This window comes from Macaca mulatta, chromosome 5 (assembly GCF_049350105.2).
Source record: "Macaca mulatta isolate MMU2019108-1 chromosome 5, T2T-MMU8v2.0, whole genome shotgun sequence".
Lineage (NCBI taxonomy): Eukaryota > Metazoa > Chordata > Mammalia > Primates > Cercopithecidae > Macaca > Macaca mulatta.
Window position 1 is genome coordinate 460205 of NC_133410.1, and position 6731 is coordinate 466935.

The 6731-nt window shown below is 41.8% G+C and overlaps 2 long non-coding RNA genes across 2 annotated transcripts in view; one reads left to right on the forward strand and one right to left on the reverse strand.

Moving 5' to 3' along the window:
- Window positions 1–6731, reverse strand: part of LOC144341060 (uncharacterized) — a 558577-nt gene that overhangs the window by 299265 nt on the left and 252581 nt on the right. The gene's annotated exons all lie outside the window — the stretch shown is intronic.
- Window positions 1–6731, forward strand: part of LOC114678206 (uncharacterized) — an 87070-nt gene that overhangs the window by 10049 nt on the left and 70290 nt on the right. The window lies entirely within an intron of this gene.

Genomic DNA, 6731 nt, shown 5'->3' on the forward strand with positions numbered 1-6731 from the left:
CAAAAATTAGCCGGGTGTGGTGACATGTACCTGTAATCCTAGCTACTCAGGAGGCTGAGGCAGGAGAATTGCTTGAACCTGGCAGGCAGAGGTTGCAGTGAGCTGAGATCATGCCACTGCACCTCCAGCCAGGGCAACAGAGTGAGACTCCATCTCAGGAAAGAAAAAAAAAAAAAAGCAAATTCTAAGCATACATTACAGTATTACTAACTAAAGACAATGCTATTTGGCTAATCTAATGCTAATTTACATTAGATTTCTCAGACTTACTTAACTTATAACTAAAAATTTATACTCTTTGAACAACATCTCCTCATATTTCCACCCTCAGACACTAACAGCCACCATTCTACACTCTGTTTCCATGAGTTGATTTTTTCGATTTCTCATCTACCTTAAAACAAGCGGTTTCTTTGTCTTTCTGTGTTTGGCTTATTTCATTTAGCATAATGTCCTCCAGGTCTGTCCATGTTGTCAATGGCTAGATTTCCTTCTGTTATGGCTAAATAATATTCTACTCTGTATATACACACACACCATATTTTGGCTATTGTAAACAATACTACAGTGAACATAGGGCTGAAGATATTTCTTCAAGATACAAATTTTATTTCCTTTGGTAGGATGCCCAGAAGTGGTATTGCTGGATTATATGATATTTCTATTTTTATTTTTTACTGGTTTTTATGATGACTTTATTTATTTACATCTCACCAACAGCATACAGATTTCCCTTGTATGTATGTCTTCAGTGGGAAAAAAAGTAACCTTTTGTCTATTTTTGAATGGGTTATTATTGTTTTGCTTTGAATTCTAGAAGTTTTTTATATGTTTTGGTTATTAACGTCTTGTTAGATATATGGCTTGCAAATATTTTCCTGTGTTGTAGTGTTTAAAAATTTTTTTTCTTTGCTGTGCAGAAGCTGTTGGATTTGATGCAGTCCCACTTGTTTGTATTATTTGTTGCTGTGCTTTCGACGTCATATCAAAACAGTTAATGCCAAGACCAATATCAACAAAGGTTTTTTTTTTTTTTTTTTTTTGTAATATGTTTTATTCAGGAGTTTTAAGGTTTTATGTCTTACATTTAAGTCTTTCATTTTGAGTTAATTTTGGGGTATGGTGTAAGAAAATATTCTACTTTTATTCTTTCACTGGTGGGTACCCAGTTTTTCTGGCACCATGTATTGACAAGACAGTATTTTCTGCATTGGATATTCTTAGTGGCCTTGTCAAAGATTGGTTGACCTTGTATTCTGGTTTTGTTTCTGGGCCCCCTATTTTGTTCCATTGGTTTTTGTATTTGTCTTTATGCATATACCATACTCTTGATTATTATAACTTTTAAATAAAATTTGAAGTTAGAGAGTAGGATACCCCAGCATTGTTCTTTCTCAAGATTGCTCAGGTTATTTAAAGTTCTTTAAGGTTACACTTAAATTTTACAATTGTGTTTTCTATTACTGTGAAAAATGCCACTAAAACTTCGATAGGGATCACGTTGAATCTATAGATCATTTTGGGTAATATGATATCTTGACAGTGTTAGTTATCCTAATGGAATATGTTTCCATTTATTTGTGTCTACTTCAATTTCTGTCATCAATCTTATTTTACTTAATGTATAATTTTTTTATTGGTTAAATTTATTTTAATTAAATTTCTTATTTTTATGCTATTGCAAGTGGAAATTGTTTCTTTTTTTGGAAAGTTTGTTGCTACTATATGGAAATGCAAAAAATATTTGTATGTTGGGCCAGGTGCAGTGTCTCATTTCTGTAATCCCTGCCCTTTCAGAGTCCAAGGCAGGTGGATCACTTGAGGACAGGAGTTTGAGATGAGTCTGGACAACATAGTGAGACCTGTCTCAAAAAAAAAACAAAAAACAAAAAAAAACACAAGTATTTGTATGTTGATTATGTATCTTGATACGTTAATGAATGCGTTTATTAGTTCAAACAGTTTTTGTTATTTTACTCTAGGGTTTTATAGATATATATGCATGATCATATTATCTACAAACAGTAACATTTTTACTACTTTTTCAAGCTGGAGAGCTTTGCTCTCCTTTTCCTTGCCCAATTGTTTTGAAAGAAACTTCCAGTAATATGTTAAGGAAGCTGTGGCCCTGGAGGCAGGCCTGCAGATCTTGGCCTCAGCTGTGGTCTCTGAAGCAGCCCTGTGCCTGTACATTTGAAGAATCTAACAAGGATTACAGTTTCTATAAACTATTTTTGACAGGTAAAGATTGTCATGCATGTCCGTGTGAATAGAGTCCAACAGGCTTTGTGTGAGCAACAAGTCTGTTTATTTCACCTGGGTATGGGTGGGCTGAGTCCAAAAAAGGAGTCAGCAAAGGGTGGTGGGATTATCATTAGTTCTTATGAGTTTGGGATAGGCATACAAACTACCTTCTTAAAGGTGGCGGGGTGGCGGGGGTTGTGGGGGAGAATATTACAAAGTACCTTCTTAAGGGCAGAGGAGAATATATGTATCAGGGTGGGGGCAGGAACAAATCACAATGGTGGAATGTCATCAGTTAAGGCTATTTTCACTTTTTTTGTGGATCTTCAGTTGCTTCAGGCTATCTGGATGTATACATGCAGGTTACAGGGGATGTGATGGCTTAGCTTGGGCTCAGAGGCCTGACATTCCTATCTTCTTATATTAATAAGAAAAGCAAAACAAAATAGTGTTGAAGTGTTGGGGCAGCAAAAAATTTTGGGGGTGGTATGGAGAGATAATGGGTGATGTTTCTCAGGGCTGCTTCGAGCGGGATTAGGGGCGGTGTGGGAACCTACAGTGGGAGATACTCAACTGAAGAAAAATTTGGGGGTAAGGGGTGATATTGTGGGGTTGTTAGAAGGAGTATTTGTTGTATAGAATTATTGGTAATGGCCTAGATGCAGTTTTGTATGAATTGAGAAACTAAATGAAAGACACAAGGTCTGAATAAAATAAGGAGAAAAATAGGTATTAAAGGACTAAGAATTGGGAATACCCAGGATGTCCAGTTAGAGAGTGTCCAAGGGGTTCAACGTTATTGTTTGTTTGGTTGGCAAGTTTTTGGGCTCTATCCTTGGGTTTTTTTATGTTGTCATATACCAGGCCAGATTGATTTAGGTAAAAACAACACTCTTCATTTAAAAATATACAGAGTCCTCCTTTTCCAGCAGTGAAGAAGAGGCCTCAGTAGTTCTGGGGGACAACTGCAGCTAAAGAGTCAATCAGGGCTTGGAGAACAGATAAAGTTTGTGATATGTCTGTAACGCTAGCAGAGAAGTCATTAGGGAGGCTGCGGAATGTTGTGGCAGTGGTTGAGATGCCTGCTATTCCAGTTCCGAGTGCAATAGTGGAGGCAGAAAGCCCTAGACCCACAAGTAAAGGGATCAGTGGGATGACTCTTTTTTGTCATGTTGGTGTCATGAGAGGGACAGGCACTTGTTCATTCCCGTCTGTAAACTGGATTTTGGGGGTAAGGAGACTAGAGTACATGTGTCCATCCATTTGGCAGGGAGGCACATGTAGGTGGAAGAGCCACATAAAAAGAAGAGACCTTGTGTCAGGCAGAACTGGAAATGTAAAGTGAAAAGGTGAGAGGGTGTCCTGACAGAGTAGTCCTGCACCCCAAATCCTAGAGCTTCAGCAAGGGCAGCAGCCGTTAGAGGTTGTAATGGGGATTGATGGTGCAACTGCATAGAGGGAGGGGTTCGGTTCTCATGGTGTACAAGAAAGCACATAGTATCTACGAGTAGCCTTTCACTACTATTCATGGGGCTGGGTATAAGCCAGCAAGAGGAGGGGCCAGAAGGAGACTGAGACGAGCAGGGGGAGGGTAGCCAAGGATGGAGTGAGATGCAGGGTAGGTGTCTTCCTAAACAATAGTGACTGCCAATGTTTTTGAGTTTGTCAGTAATGATAGAGGGCTTATCAGTCATGTGAAGCTGGAATGCTCCCATGTGTTTGGTAATATGTGTGGCTGGGTTCTGGAGATAAAGAGTAAAGGAACATTTGGACAGTGGAAGGTTGCCTAAAGGGATTCCAGCAGGCTGTTGTTGGGAGATGCATAAAGGAGCGGCAACAGGGATAGTTGTTTGTGTGGTTAGGGGTCCAAATATGGGGGGTGTGGAATTGACATAAGGAGAAAAGTGCCGTAAGTAGGTGCGGAGAAGTGTGGCAGCTTGTTGGTGTGAAATGTGTGGGGAGTTCTCACCAAATCTGTCTAGAAAGTAAAGAAGTGCCTCAGGCGGGTAAAGATGAGGGCTATTAAAGGAGGTTCTGGGGTGCAGGTTGACGGGAGAGGTAGCTCAGTCAGCCTGTAGAGCAAGGATGGCTGTGTAAGTGCAGGAAGAAAGGGAAACGCATAGCCAACAATTCTGTGCTAGAGAAGGATTGGAGGCAGTGAGGAGAGAGTGGGTGAGATTGATAGTATGCTGGAGGTAACTAGGGAGAGGTAGAGAGTGGCATAAGAATGTAACAGTGAGTATAAAAGTAAAGAATATAACTTCATCAGGGTGGAAGTATTGGAGGGTGCCCTGCCACCAAGGATCATCTGTCCACTCCAAGAGGGAGTCAAGAGTGACAGTTTGGGGATAGCACCAGGAGATATCAGCTGTGATGGCTTGGAGAAACAATATAAACCGGCATTGTAAACAAAACAAGAGCAGGTAATTTATGAATAGTTGAGAATGGTGAATAGGAGTATGACTAGACAGAATAAAGTAGGGATGACAAGTTTTTGGGGTATAGTCCAAGTAGTGGGGGCGACTGCGTAAAGCCCTGTCACAAAGAGTAGGGTAAGGATTAATAGACCTAATAGAATGAAGGGATGTATTAGGCTCATAAGGGTTATTATGTTCTTCAGAAATGTGAGTGAGTTTAAGGGAAGTAGGGGAGAGTACTTGTGACTTCCAGGAGGAAGAGGAGATATCAGGCTGTCTGTCTGATGGACACAGCTTTATTCTGGAATGGTGAACCCAATGGGGGAGGGTCCTGCAGGTGGACAGCAGTTGGGGTACTATAGATGACTAAGTAGTGTCCGGTCCATCGAGGCTGTAGAGTTTGAGGGGTCAGATTCTTGACAAGAACTGATGGTCCAGCTAGGGTGTCTTTATATGGCGGGGAATCTGGAGTAGGCAAGGGAAGATTAGCAGCCTGGCGAATTTCCTATCTAGCCTGCTGGAGGACTGGAAGATAGTTGCCTAGAGGAATGGTGTCTGGGACAAGGTTGGGGCCGAGTAAGAAAGTGTGTCCATATAAAAGTTCAAATGGACTGTATCCTATAGCATCTCAAGGACAGGCTCTAATTCTGAGAAGGGCAAAAGGTAAAAGTACTGTCCAGTCCTTTTTAAGTTGGAGTCTGAGCTTGGTGAGGTGTGTCTTTAAAAGACCGTTAGTCCGTTCTACCTTTCCTGAAGATTGAGGATGATAAGGGGTATGAAGGTTCCACTGAATACCAAGAGCCTGAGAAAATGCTTGGGTGATTTGACTAGTAAAGGTCAATCTGTTATCAGACTATATAGAGGTGGGAAGGCCAAACTGAGGAATCATGTCTGACAAAAGGGAAGAAATGACCACGGTGGCCTTCTCAGACCCTGTGGGAAAGGCCTCTGCCCATCCAGTGAAAGTGTCTACCCAGACCAAGAAGTATTTTAGTTTCCTGACTCGAGGCATGTGAGTAAAGTCAATTTGCTAGTCCTGGGCGGGGGCAAATCCCTGAGCTTGATGTGTAGGGAAGGGAGGGGACCTGAACAATCCCTGAGGAGTAGTAGAATAGCAGATGGAACACTGAGAAGTGATTTCCTTCCGGATAGATTTCCATGAGGGAAAGGAAATGAGAGGTTCTAAGAGGCGGGCTAGTGGCTTGTAACCTACATGGAAGAGGTTATGAAATGACGATAGAATAGAATGGGCCTTTGAGGCTGGAAGGAGATATTTTCCTTGGTCCAAGAACCATTTGCATTCTGTGGGAAGAGATTGATAGGTGGAAGTTTTCAGTGGAAGTTTTCAGTGGGGAAGAGATTGATAGGTGGAAGTTTTCAGTGGAAGTTTTCAGTGGGGAAGAGATTGATAGGTGGAAGTTTTCAGTGGGGGGGTAAGTTTCAGTGGGAGTGACCCATGAGGAGAAAAACTGGTCGTGAGGGACAGAAGTTGGAATGCTAGCTGCTTTTTTAGCTACCTTATCAGCATAAACGTTGCCCTGAGTAATGGGATCTGATGCCTTTTGATGTCCCTTGCAGTGAATGACTCCAGCTTCCTTTGGAAGTAAAGCGGCTTTGAGAAGAGTTTTTATTAAAGAGGCATTAATGATGGAGGGCCCCTGCTTAGTGAGGAAACCTTTTTCAGCCCATATAACAGCATGGTGGTGCAGGATATGGAAGGCATATTTAGAGTCAGTATAAATATTGATGTGTAATTCCTTGGCAAGAGGGAGGGCTCGAGTTAAGGTGATGAGTTTGACTTGCTGAGAGGTACTGGAGGTGGGCAGAGTGGTAGCCTCAATGATAGATGTGGAGGATGCTATAGCATAGCCTGCCTTTGCTGGTGAGTGGCGGTTAGGCCTGGTGGAACTGCCATCAATAAACCAAGTGTGATCAGGGTGAGGAACAGGAGAGAAGGAACTATGGGGAAATGGAGTGAATGTCAGGTGGATCAGAGAGATACAGTCATGGGGGTCAGGTGTGGTATCTGGAATAGTGTGGGAGGCCGGATTGAAGTCTGGGCCAGGAACA